The following is a 14381-nucleotide window of genomic DNA, read 5'->3' as shown; positions in this document are numbered from 1 at the left end:
ACAAGTAGTGATCGGTGGTGGTAGGCAGTATCGAGAAGTGATGAGTTGGGTCAAAATTACAAGTTATAATACAATTAATTTGCACAGTGTAAGTTTCTACTCACCTTTAAGATTACACGGTTTGTTTTCTAAGCGTTGCTTTCCCAAGTAACCTACTTGACTCGGCCCCAATTCCTTATTTTGCGATGTCGGAACTTCTATATGAGTTACCGTAATGTAATCCCGGTCATTACATTACGCTATCTCACATTTCTATTCGACATCACTCCATAAGTTCAAGATGGCTTAGTCAACTTAATTTAGTTAAATCTGGCTTCGTGTGTACGTATGTGTTTCGTGATATAGTATATTTAGTCCAAGTCCATGTTGTATGGTATAAGGCGTATATGTATGTGGTGTAATGTGTAGCCCTACATGTAGCATTGTGAAGCAAATAGTGCAGGTATGGTGTATAAAAGTCATCCAAGACACCTGGCTATAGACTAGACTTCACTAATGCGCCCTACGGTTAGACACACTAATGTATCCTAGTTCCCTATAGCCACAGCTCTGATACCAACTATAACACCCCGTCAAAAATCCCTTTAACTGAACATTAACTCTGGTCCCAGTGCTTGGCTTGACTTCTACGTAACAGCAATATTCTACAGCGGAAGCAATTAATACCTGAGAATAAATCACGCAAAACGGATCAACAATAATGTTGAGTGAATCTACAGGTTTTAGTTAAACAATACAGTATGTTTAAGAAATAATATACTTCCGAAAAACGTTTAATAGTGGAAGACCACAAAGTTTTATATCAAAAGTTTGCATACAGCAATGTCAAGTGTTATTTATTCGTAATCAGTGATATCAAGTTCCAAATGTGTGACACCAAAATAGTTTCATTTCATATACTCGTAGACTTTACCATGTCTAGTTTAAAATGTTTGTAAACCACAGTTTCAAGTAACGTATCATAGTATCTGAAAAACGGTTATCAGAAAAATAGTTTAATTTCCTTGACCACGAGATTTTGCAAGTACAACACAAATTCGTAAAATGTTTGCATAATATGAGCACCTGAATACTAGCAATGACCCGAGTATAGAAGCCACTATACCTGCCTGTACCTCCTAAAATGTTATACACTTGTTCAAATGTATTTAATGTTCAAAGTAAATGCGCCACGGTTAATATTGTTTGGGCGAGGTTGTCAACCTAACGGATCTGTCCATCTAAATTGTGCTTACACCGATGGTATTAAAAGTATTCAAGCTAGAGGCTTTTTGAACAAACTCAATATGCATATATAGTACTCATGCCAATACAAAAGCATTTGAAAATGTAAGTATAACAGCGTGTATTCTCATCCCTGAAAACATGTAAAAAGTGGGACTGTAGACTCACCTTTGAATAAAGCTCGGATTGAAAAGTGAACAATTAACTTGTACGGTTTATAGCCGAGTAATGCAACCTAAGTATACGTATTTAGGTTGGTCAATATATGTATCTTAAATAAGTGTGGTTTCATAGTGTACGTTGTCTTATTGCTCGACTCGACGCGTTTCAAAGTAAAAGTCAACTATATCATGCAAGTCAAACAAAGTCAACCGAAAGTCAAACTTGGTCAATGTGGTCAATTAAAGTCAAAATTAGTAGGTTCATGTCAAATATTGGTCAACATGTCAAACCTAAGTCAAACAATACGTTTTAGGTCATGAATGATCATTTCCACAATTTCAGTTTATCGTTATGCACAAAGTTCATGAACACGTAGCATACTTAGCACATTATCTCATAGTACAAAATTCAAGTAAACATGACAAACTCCAGATCATATCATAAATATACTTAAAATAGACTCCAAAAAGTCCTGCCAGGGACTCATACGACAATTAACATTCGGGAATCAGAAGGGATACATTTGGGGTTTGCCAAGTCAGTTTCTGACCGCGCACTGATTTCGTTTTGGCTATAACCGGAGTTAGGAACATGCAATTGATACAAGACCAGTGGCCATAGTTCAAAAACAAATCAATGTAACACATATCAAAATTCTAGAAATTTTTGTTTAGCCAATTTGTACAGTTTATTCGTGCAAGTTGAACATTCAGTTTTCAGCTCAAATCAGAATCCACATAAAGTATGGCTCTATTGTGCTCAATGCATAAGGTTTCACAGATTGACATAAACTAACAATAAGTCACATATCATGTTAAGTTCATTTTATAGAATCATACATGCTCAATCAATAAACACAATCCACAGAGTATAAAACAGTGAGCAATTTGCAGATTCGATTCTCATTTAGTTAGTCACATTCACACGCGATTATCCGAAGATCTAGGTACAATTAGCCTATGATATCCACATGAAAGATGAAGTAATTTTTGTGTAGATTTCAAATATGTAAATCTTTAATTAAATAAGTTACTACATTTTATCATACAAGGTTATTTTCATGCAAGTGCTGTATAAAACTACTTTTACACTAATTCAAGCATATCTCGGGTTATAAATAAGCAAACGACATGATATCCTAGTCTAAATTGAGTGTTTTTAAATTATCTTTCCAGTGGTATAAGTTTCACATGCCAATTGGTTGTCTAACAATTCCAGATTTCTGATCAAGCAACAAAAACACAACGATAATTCAAATTGACATAACTTAATCAAACGGAAACGAAATCAAGAGAATCCAAAGCCTAAACTCAATAGTTTTTCGCAAGGAATCTGATTATAATATAATAATTAACATTTGAAAAACATTTGAAAAACTTAATTTTTCTGATCAAGCAAAAACAAATTCGTTTTTAAACCCTAGCGCATCAAACAATCAAAATAACGATAACGATTAACACGTACGCGTATAGACTTGAGCAATTGACAAAATAACTATGAAACTCTCATAAAAATCAGATTTTAAGAATTAGGGTTCATGTAAATATACCTTAGATCGCTAAAATAATTATACCAACGCGTAGAGGAGATCGAGAATTGCAATCTTTGTGTTGAAAGCTTAATCTAAAAATTAATTTTTGATGTGGTGGTGGTGGGTTGAAGATCGACGTCCAAAGGGTGAGGGGGAGCCAAATATGTCGACTAAATTAGGGTGGGGAGGAAGAAAGTAGTGTTTTGTGATTTAATTGGGAATTTAAATGGGAGCCTAACCACACTAGTTAAACACACAAGCCCAAAAACAAAATTAAAGGGGGTGGGATGGGGGTTCACGGCCAATTGGCCCAATAGGAGTGTTCCTGGGCTCTCGTTGTCTAGTACTGTGTAATCGTGGCTCGTTTCAAGTGCTGTTTAAACGTACCGAAGGCCCGGAACGCTAAACCGATCGTTAAAACGCAACCAAATGTTTAATTTAATTAAAACTCAATAAATTAAATATTTTTAAAAGGTTAATAATTATTAGAATAAACCCGAGCGTTTGGTTGCTCAAAAAGTCGTTATCAAAATCGTATCGTTTTCATCGTATTTCATTGTTCGAAATATTTATTTGAATTAATATCAACCCATATTAATTATTGTAGCCCTCCAAAGATCAAGTATGCATTTATTACACATAAACACATAAAAGTCAAATAATCGCCGTTAAATAAACTAACGGAAGGTTAACGGAAGTTACGAAAAAAGCAGGGTTGTTACAAGAAGGTCCACAATCCCTGAATTGTTTAAAGGTGCATCTTTTTGATGGTTGGTATTGTTGTTGAAATTGCTGTTGTGGAAATGGTTGTTGGTATATGGGCGACTGAACTTGGTTCATCATCATGGGATTTTGATATTGGTAGTTGAACTGTGGTGGCATAACATGTTGAGGGAATTGGTTCTGTAATTGGTGTATTTGCGGTATGGTTTGTGACTGAGCAGTGGCAAAACCTGGTGGTGTATCCTCATTACCCGACTGTCTAGCTAACTCAGGCTCAGTATCTTTTCCTGAGCTTCCTTAAGCTTACTTTCAAGCTCATGCACATAATCAGCCTCGTAATTCTCCGCCTCATCCTCCACATCTGGAGCACTGAACATTCCGGGGTGGATCGGGTTAAGCTTAGTGGATAACTGTTAGTTTACTAAACACTAACATGCACCAAATCCTACATTCACTTAGCCCCATCCCACGAACATGTTTTACTTAACTCAGGGTTTAGGAACAAATACGCGCACATACTTGCTGCTAAACCACGCTCTGATACCAAGTTGTAACACCCTGATTTTTTTTAAATACAGCGGAAGAAAATACTTAATTACCAAAATAGCCTTAATTAACATTTACATAACTTTGTTTACAAACCAACTTTATACAACAACGGTGTTACGTGAAAACATCTGATATGATCGAAATGGACGGTTTTATTTCGCGCGATATCGTTAAGTCGTGGCGCATCAGGGACGGCCACCAAGAAGGGGGGACACTTGTTTTAAATTTATATTTAGCGGGGCCTAAATCGTACTACTCCTTATTATGAGTAAGGGAAGTATGACCTAGAGTCGTATTTTTGAGATATCAGTAGAGTCGAACCTATATATAAAACTTAAGATAATTATAAAGGGCAGGAGTAGTTGGTGATTACCTAATTTTGGGTTTTCTAGATTAAAGTAAAGTAAAGTAAATACGAAAAAATTTGTAATTCAGATAAGGCTAAAACAAGTGCATGCTATGATTTCATTAGTTACTTTGTCGGTATTATGGAATGCTGGCTCATGGATAGGCAGTGACCCTGTATTTACTACACTAATCCTAAACGCCCCTGTCATAAGACATGTCACTGGGGTAATGCACTAGGCTTGAAGATTCTGAATAGACAGCAACGTCCCTTACCCCGGATGCCCGTTCAATCTGACTAGAGGCATACACGTTCAGACAGCTCATCCAATTGCGCGACTCGGTTAGGTAACGTATTAACATTTCGAAATGGTCTAAACTTTCTTAAGCATAATAGAATACATGGTTTTCCATATCCGAGAGACATGATGGGTCGCAATGCTTTCGTTAATGATTGGTTTAGAAGATAGTTAGGCCTTTAAAAGAGTTTAACAATAAAGAACACCATGGCCAAGTCAAGCTGACTTCCAGGAAATGTTCGGTTATCCTAACGGTCCAATCCTTTATGTGTTCGAACAAACAGTTCCTTAATTAACTAAGAATCCCTTAAGCGGGGTACAATGTTTGAGACCGCATTATGGTGAAGTGTACTAGTCAACACTAACCGTGTTCCATGGCCTTGCTTAGCAGAGGTACAACTTACAACAACCGTTGTGCTTCAGCATGCACGTACGAAGTTTATATGCTTGGTGACTACACTAGCATGGTCTAGGACCAACAATGTACTAGGGGTCTAGTCAGATGTTTCACTACAAAAGAGTCCTCAGTCGGAATCCAAGGCTTGGTGGACTTACTACAACCGGTGTGCCTCAGTCAAATTCACATTGTATCTGACAGACTTCTCTTACCAAGGGGTGACACGGATAGTGTACTCTGAATCGGGGTTCACGACTTCCCAATAATAGAGCCAATAACTACATTCTATTAGTTGGAAAAGGGATTGAGTTCAAAGCATAATCAGAAAGCATTTTGACAACATGCACAAGCCATAATATAATTTCGGCATTATAACTGATTACGTCATAACATACACTAAAGATAACTACTCGCAAATCATGGCAACAATATCGCCAAGCATAATAATGGAAGGCATTATAAAAATACAAGGGATAGAATTACCAGTAGATTAAACGAGTTCTGAATACAAAAGTGACAACTTCAAGACCCCTGACCGCTCCTAATACAATATTCGGCGTTCTTCTCCGGGTACTAGGTTTTCCACACGGAATCGAAGACCTTGAAAGTATGATTGATTTTGTACAAGAGAGAGAAAGAAGTGAATTGAAGTGTGTGTTGAAAATGAATGACAAGTTCCCTTTAAATAAGCTTGATTTTTTCCTGCAAACGGCTGGCAGGCCGTTTGGCAGCCCGTTTGGCAGCCCGTTTGGCCAGCCCGTTTGCTGAGGCAGCCCGTTTGCTGAGGCCATTTGATATGGTCGTTTGGCAGGCCGTTTTTTACATTGGCAGGCCGTTTGGCAAGCCGTTTGTCCTGCTGATTCCCTGGATCGTAATTTGATTTCTTGTCTTTCACCATTTTCACACTAGAATCTTCGTTTTAGCTCCGATTCTCTTGATTCTTTTTGTATCGACTTTGTAATTACTTGTTCTTCAGTTCTAACCGTAGAAGTGGGTATTTTGCCGATAAAGTTTGAATCTTTCTTGTTTTGGGGCCTTAATACTGGGGTGAAAACGTGACTTTTTAGCCGATATCAAATATCTCACACTTAGACTTTGCTTGTCCTCAAGCAAACTTCTCGTTTTTACTTCAAGAAATCTTTTCGGAGTTTCTTTTCTAATAGCCTAAGCGGTTTGCTTTTTATTATAAGAGCGAAAGATAAGGTGAGTCATCTATGTTAGGGTTGAAACTATCTCTGCAAGTATTCGAGGAGGTTATATGACTTAGGCTAGATTTCACGGGTCACTCAAGTGTTTAAGGTTCCCTATAGATCTAAGAAATGAATTTCACTCATAGCCTGTCATGTTGTACTCATCGTCATAGGCTTGATAAAGACTCAAATCCTTGCTACTAATGTGAAAACGGTAGTAACCATAGCTTCTAGGTCGTTTGTCAGTGATGGAACGGAATTTTGGAGTGGTGGTGAAGTTGTTTTAAGGGGTGAAAAGGGTAACATAGTCTCAAAAGACTTTTATTTTGGAAAATTTTAGATAGATAGGAGTGCTGGTATTTTTGAGAAGCACTTTTGATCTATACTTCTTTTTGAAGCGATAGGCGTTTGTGGTCAAGTTCTTCTTCGGCGTTTCTCTTTATAAGTTCTGCTTCCTTTTCTCACAACTAATTTTTTTTTTTTTTTTTTGGAGATTTCATCTCGAGAAACTTTTTTGCCGGAAGACTTTTTCAAGACCTTTGCCGTGATACTTGAGAAGTTTGTAGCATCGGGTTTACGGAAGGAATCTCATTTTCTAGATTTTCGATTGATAGTAAAGATGATGTGGATGAGGTAAAAGAAATGGAAGTGTGAGCGGGTTGTTTTTAACAAATTGCTAGCTCTTCTGATTATAACCGAATCACATTTCGCAACTTGGAAATGCAGATCTAAAGCAAGTTCTGATTTCGAGCACAGACATCGGCACTCTCAACGGAAAATAGCGAAGCATTAAAGATGAATGCTGGTCTTATTTGGGTGCCTCACCATAATCAATTTAGGTAGATAATGCCTAGTCATGCAATGCTCTTTTAGAGATTCGGTTCGTCCTAACAAGATTTCCACCTTACTTAAGCCTTATTTTTATTTACAAATGTTTCAGGTTTTCAAAAATACTTTTTCGAAAAGGCTTTCTTTTGTTAAAAATTTGAATTTGGCTTAAAAACTTGGAATCTTTGTAATGGGTTATTTAAATATAGCATAAAAAGGATTATACCATCATCCCACACTTAAACGAACATTGTCCTCAATTTTCCTAGTGTATCCCACACTTAGGAGTTTTAGTTGAAGATTTGGGATTATTCGTTTAGTGTTCATTTGGGTTGGAATCTCACACTTAGTGATAAGCTAGGATGTGGCATAGAAAATTAAGCTAGTGGCGGAAAGAAAAGGGTACCCCTGGCAGACGTGGTTGCTTGTGACTAGCTTGCTGGCTTGGAGGTTCCGGCCTTTATTCATCGGCTCACTCGTCATCCTTTATTCTTCTACTCTACTTTATTGCACGGGTTGCCTCCCAAGAAGCGCTTTTATTTAAGGTCGTTGGCTCGACCGTAGTGATGCTCTAAAAAGCAAACATTCCTCGCTGATGGTTGTGATCTTGGTCTTCTCGAGGTAATGTGAGTATTGGCGGGTAAATCCTGAGAAAGTGCCGGACCAATAGTGGTAGAAGATCCGGTACTTCTCATGAAGATCTTCTGAATGATAAGTAGTGCGTAGTTTCGGCTCTTGATAAGTCTTGAAGTCCGATGTGAATATGATCCACGTCTCTGCTGGTTGACCCATGAATATCAATCATAGAAGCAGTGCTGGTGGTGATTGTTTCTCTGATGGATGCTCATTTCGGAGGTCTTCAAACAATGTTAGAAACTGTATCTTTAGAATCTCGAAGTCTTCGGAATGATGATCTCCACAGTAAGAGTCTGTAGCTTTGCACAGATTTGTTAAAAGACGAAGCTAAAAAGAAGTGAACAGCAATCCTGATTCGAGCATTAATGTCACCGCCTTTGAGTATATCTCCCGACATCCAGCTTTAAATGTGAAACTAGGATCTGTGGATTCGTGGAAGATATGTGATATCTGCTTCGTAACATAGGTGCCAATGTTGACTCGATCTGGTTCAAGATGAGAGAACGGATTGTTTCGCCTTACTTCCTCCGTAACAGCGTCTCGTAACTCTTTGATAATCGGATCAGCATGATGATCAATTGTTACGTAAATCACTAGTCTGTCTGGTGTGCTTTCGAAATTATCTCTTTCCAAGAGAGCGAAAAGGCTGTGAATGTCCTCGATCATTTGCAAATCAGAGTGATAAGTCGGGCATCCGGTGGAAAGATCCATATGCTTTCGGATGAGAGTCAGTAGTGCTCATTGGTTTTGTGAGAACGGAAGTGCAGATCCTGCTAAGGCGTTGTAGACCTTAGAGTAAATGATCTAATGATCTCGACAGAATCTTGTCTCAAGAATAGTGCGAACCACTGAATTGTGCTCTCGTTGCCATTCTTCTTGGTAAATATGATCGTGAATAGAATTGATAAAGTCTTGAATGCGTTCTTCTAGGATTTCAACATCATTGTCTTCTCTTCGGAGATAGCGGTTGTGTTCTTCTCGGATAGCCATAATTCGTTCTGTTAAGCGTAGCGAAAAATCAATGGTTGATTTTCGGATGGCTTTGAGAATATCTTCAAATTCATCGGTATCATTGATGAAAGTTATCATGTCTACGTGTGTAGATATAATCAGAATCCCATCTGAAGAAGAGTCTGGCTCCCTTTGATCTGGTTCGGTTGGAGAGTGTGAGTTATTCAGAATGTCTTCATGTTGCTCTACCTCGTCATCATCGGTGTATTGTTCTTCTGAGGATGCGCCTAATGAACGGGTTTCTTCAGTATTCTGATTCTCCAGTTTGATACTTGCAGGATCAATTTCTATATCCTTGACCTCAGCCTTGTCGGTCTTCTTCTTGAAGCGAATGATTAAACTGTGATCTGCCGTCTCAAGCCTCATTATTTCTTCATGACACTCAATGCTTGGAGCGGGTATTGTCGCAGTTTCTTTTACGTCTTCCATTTCCTCTTCCTCTTCAAATTCCTCCTCTTCGTCTATTTCTTTGCTGGGATCCTCTTCTTCCATTTCTGGGTCGTCTACAGACTGTAATTCGACACCCATCTCGATATCATCGGCTGGTGGTGAAGACTCGTCATCGGAAGTGATCCGTCTGGTGGAAATAGCAAACATCTCTGCATGTCCAGAAAGATCGGTTGGTCGGTCAATTTTGAAGGTAACGCTCTCCCCATGTGATCGTAAGATCAAGGTTTGATTGTACACATCAATGACAGTCCTAGCCGTATTCATGAAAGGTCTTCCTAATACTATTGGTGTGTGTAGGTCTTCCTTGATATCCATTACTACGAAATCTGTAGGATATAAGAATTTGTCGACTTTCACCAAGACGTTCTCAACTATGCCCTTAGGATATCGAATTGTGTGATCGGCAAGTTGGATTGTCATTTCGGTTGGCGACAAGTCTCCTAACTCTAATCTCTTGTAGAGAGAGTAGGGGATTAGGTTGATAATTGCTCCTAAATCTGCTAGCGCATGAATGGTTCCAGATTGGTAGATTAAACACGGAAAAATGAATCGGTTCGTATCTCCTAGCTTCGGTGGTAGAGAGTTCCTGAGTAATGCAGAGCATTCTACACTCAGTGGAATTTTGTTAGAGTCTGGTATCCTCTCCTTTGTAGAGAGAAGCCTTCGGATGTATCTCTTCTGGTTGGGGACTTTGGACATAGTGTCCAGGAATCTTCCATCAAGTTGGAAGGAATCAAGCTTGGATGTTTCTTCTTGTAGCCTTCCAGGATAGGGTACACGTACTGGAGTTTTCGGTGTCAGCTTCTGAGTATATGTTGATTCGTTCTTAAGCTAGGCTAACCTTCTCCGTGGTTCTTCCTCTGGGATTACGAAATCCATTTGTTTTGCTTCTTCTATGTGGGGATTTTGGATAGTATTACTTGGCAATCTTCCATGCGGTCGGGTTTTAAGGCGTTGTGATAACTGTCCGAGCTGCGTTTCCAGGCTTTTGAGCAGAGCCAATTGGTTTCTCATTAGTATCTTCGTCTGATCTTGCCTGGCTGCAGTTCTCTGATTTAGTTGTTGTTGTCCTTGAATGAACTGAGTCAACTGATCATCAGCTCCGAGAGTGGGGTTAGTTGCTTTCGTAATCTGGGTGGTAGGGGAATTTTCCTCAACTGGGGTACCAGTGAGTGGAAGTGGTTGATCGTAGGTCAATTGAGATTGTTGGGCTGGGTAAGGTGGATAGCGATAGCGAAAAGGTTGATTGCTTCGCTGAAATTGATTAACCCTAGGTTGTTGATTGAATCCAGGATTTAATGGACGAGCTGGATATTGAACGTAACAGACCGATCCGTCGGGGTTTTCGTACTCAACTTGATATTCTTCAGTGGGTTGCGGGTTGGTACAATTTACACAAGACTGAGCTTGGTTGACCTGCTGCGGCTGCGTCTTCAATTCTCCGAGTTGTTTAGAAAGAGATTCCATCTTATCTGTGAGGGATTTGATGGCCTCCGTTTGATTGTTGAGTGCAGAGAGTGGGGCAGATGATGAATTTGTTTCACCACTGTTCCAGTCATGATGATGCATTGTCATGTTCTCGAGCAACTCCCATGCTTCGTCTGCGGTTTGGTTCATCAGATTCCCTTGAGCTGCTGCATCGATCGTTGTCCTATGATTTACCGTAAGACCATTGTAGAAGGTACAGATTTGGGCTGACCGTTCTAGCTGGTGATTAGGGCATTTCTTCAGTAGGGTTTTGAATCGCTCCCATGCAGTGTAAAGAGATTCATCATAACTTTGTTTGAAGTTAATGATGTCATTCTTCAGCTTGGTTTGTTTAGAAGGAGGGAAATATTTGGTTAGGAATTTAGTAGCCATCTCCGTCCATGACGTGATGGAATCTTTTTCCACTCCTTCGAATTAGGTTTGAGCATAATGAGTGAGAGAATAGGGGAATAAGTATAGCCGGACTATATCTTGTCCTATCCCTGGCTGCTTGTAGGAGTTCGAAAGAGATATAAATTTATCAAGGTGAGAATTAGGATCGTCATTTGGAAATCCATGAAACTGACAGCTGTTCTGAATGAGCTGGATGATGTGATGTTTTAACTCGAATGAGTGTCCTTGAATCTCTGGAAATCTGGTCGGTCCTCCTTGACCTTCAAACGAGGGTTTAGTGTTTTCTGCTAAAGTAATGCGTAATGCCATTCAATTTTTGATTCGTGCTTCCTTGCGTGCTTTAGATATTATGGCGTCTGGATCAGGTACGGATAACAACGGCCCTGGTCTAGATCGGGTTTGGGTCATACACTAGGTATGTAACGACCCGACCAAAACCGTTATTGACGGCGCCGTTAACTTAGGTCCCGTTGCGTGGTCGTAGTCCCTATATGAGACTCGTTTGACCAAAATTATGTCGCATTCATTTGAAACGTACAAGACTTGCAAAGTTTAGTTTACAAACAATTCGACAACAAGTTTAAGATTACAAAAATTGTAAAGTATAAATGAAATAACTTGCGACATAATATAAGATGAAAATCACAGTTGCTATAAATAGCGTAAGTATGTATGCTTTAAGGTTTAATCCAAAAGTGCTATCACTAGCGTATGCATGTATGCTTGACCTCAAGCAAGAAATCAAAGTGTGCGGAAGCATGTATCAAGTAGCCGAGTATGAACCTGAGAAACATATAGAAAACTGTCAACGAAAAACGTTGGTAAAATCATAGATGTATTTGTAAACGTTGTTTTTGAACCACAAGATTTAGTATTCCCATAGTTGATTATCAAAATCGTTTGCATTCCAAAAGTATTGTTCGCGAGCACCCAATTATCAAGACTTAACGTTTCCTTCCATAGAACCCCATCACAATAGTGTTAGAACATACACTGTTTCTCGAAAATATATTTCATCCGTAGACGGTAGCGAACCGTCCGTAATGAGGGTTTGTCAAACCCGTATGGCCACACAATATAAGTTCTCGCTTACACCCTGCAAGTGTAACTAATGATAATCGAATTGAGGATTTTTGTTCTAACTCGCTGTGGAATGTTTGTTTTCCTTGTACTTGTGTTCAAAGTATAAAAGTAAGTAGTACAAAATGTAACAAAGTATATGTTTCTCAGCCCACAATTTAAAAGTATAAAAAGTTGTTGAAAAGGTGGGACTATGATCTCACCTCGAGTGCACGAGTATAAAGGTACTTCACAAAGTAAACGTGTGCATGAAAGTTTCTTAGCCTTGACCTAAACAAGTAAGTTGTATCAATTAACCGGTTACGACACAAGGTCGAGCGAAATGTGTTCAATTAGTCCTATGGCTCGTTACGACTCGAATAGTATAGCATGTGAATCACGTTGTCAAGTTTCATGCAAGAATCAAGTATAAAAGCATGTTAGAACAATTGTATAAAAGTTTGGTTAAGTTTGACTAAAAGTCAAACTTGGTCAAAGTCAACGAAAAAGTCAACACGTTCGGGTCGGGTCCCGAACTATTTTTCTATGCTAGTTATTCATATATAAGCATGTTAAAACAAGTTGCATGTAAATTGGAGGTCTAGAACATGTCAAACATTTTTAGTAAAAAGGTCAAGGGAAACAGAATCTGGACGCGGCTTATGTCGCGCCGCGACCTGGAGCGCCGCGCCGCGGCCATACACGGGGTCTGGTGCCTGGTCAGTTTCAAATGTTCAAGTCTTGGTCAAAACTTCAAACAACCATAAAACGCAAACCGTAAACAACTAGAAGGCGTATCTTATACCGTTGGAAAGCTCTTTTGACAAGGAACACAACTAAACATGTATCATCAATCAAAAACATCATTTTCAACAATCGATTTCTCGTCAAGTGATCAATAAAAGTCTATTTTCAAATTTTCAAGTTCATCAAATGCATTTTGAGTTTTGGGAATCCAATTCTCACATATGATATGCCGTTTTGAAGGTAATGAGGCATACATTACAACTAAACACTAACAATTAACATTCCATGGCATTCAAGCATCCAAAAATTCATGTCAAGAACTATCAAACCCTAGTCAAACATCTCAAAATCAATAATCATGCTTTTGAAGTTTTCTTAATCAACCTACACATCAAATTGAAGCTAATGATGCTAGTAACACATTTAATACATGAACTTTAACAATTAAACAACATTTAATTATCCAAAATCAAAGATTAAGCACACCCATTTCAAAGTTCATACTAGTTACTCCAAATCAACAAATCGAGCAAACAAAACATATATTCATATTATACACGAGCCATAGACACTAACTAACACAATTTCAAGTCAAAAACACGAATTTAAAGAAAATTAGTGATTTTAGAAAGTTACCCAAAATGGATGAAATTGGTACCAAATCGAAGAGGATGAAGAGAGGATCACGAATATGTAATTTGTTTTGAAGTTTGCTTCCCGATCCGGATTTAGATGATGATTTATGTTTGTGTTCTTGAGAGAAAGAAAAAAAAAAGAAAGAAAGAAAAAAAATAGAAATGGATGATGAGTGGGTGGAGGTGGTGAGTGGTTGACTAGTCAACTACTAGCCACCTCTTTGGTCAAGTGGCGGAACTAGTCCCTCAAGTTTCAGAGCGGGTGCGGGAATTAACCAAACGAATATTTTAAAAAAAACGCTCGAGTAAACGAGTGATGTTATAATTAAATGACGGAATTATTATGAACGTTAGTCAACGGAAACTACAAATTTAAATAACGAAAGGTATTATTTAAAAAAAACGGTGTTAAAAATAAATTTAACAGAAAAAGGCGGGATGTTACATTACCTACACCTTAAAAGAAATTTCGTCCCGAAATTAAGTTGGAAGTAGTAGTCGTTGTTTCTTCCTCGAGATGTTGTGTTGCCGATTCTACTAATAAGTGAAGGTACTTCCTTGAGTATTTCAACGAACTTTGACAGTCGGGGTTTTTACGTTGGTTTAAAGTTTGGTTTCACGATTTATAGTTTCAATCGGTCCTCCTATGAGGTGGAGTTTATCATTGATAGCAAGTTCATCGAAGAGGATAACAAGTTCTTGTTTCGCAAGACA

At 38.5% G+C, this 14381-nt stretch overlaps 1 non-coding gene across 1 annotated transcript; it reads left to right on the top strand.

Moving 5' to 3' along the window:
• The first annotated feature begins 11050 nt into the window (after nt 1-11050).
• Nucleotides 11051-11157, top strand: LOC139865214 (small nucleolar RNA R71). Its single transcript, XR_011764734.1, has one exon. It is a non-coding gene; the product is annotated as a small nucleolar RNA R71 (small nucleolar RNA).
• Nucleotides 11158-14381: the final 3224 nt, after the last annotated feature.

This window comes from Rutidosis leptorrhynchoides, chromosome 8, assembly GCF_046630445.1.
Source record: "Rutidosis leptorrhynchoides isolate AG116_Rl617_1_P2 chromosome 8, CSIRO_AGI_Rlap_v1, whole genome shotgun sequence".
NCBI lineage: Eukaryota > Viridiplantae > Streptophyta > Magnoliopsida > Asterales > Asteraceae > Rutidosis > Rutidosis leptorrhynchoides.
The sequence above is the reverse complement of the archived record's forward strand: the minus strand, read 5'-3'. Positions and strand labels throughout refer to the sequence as shown.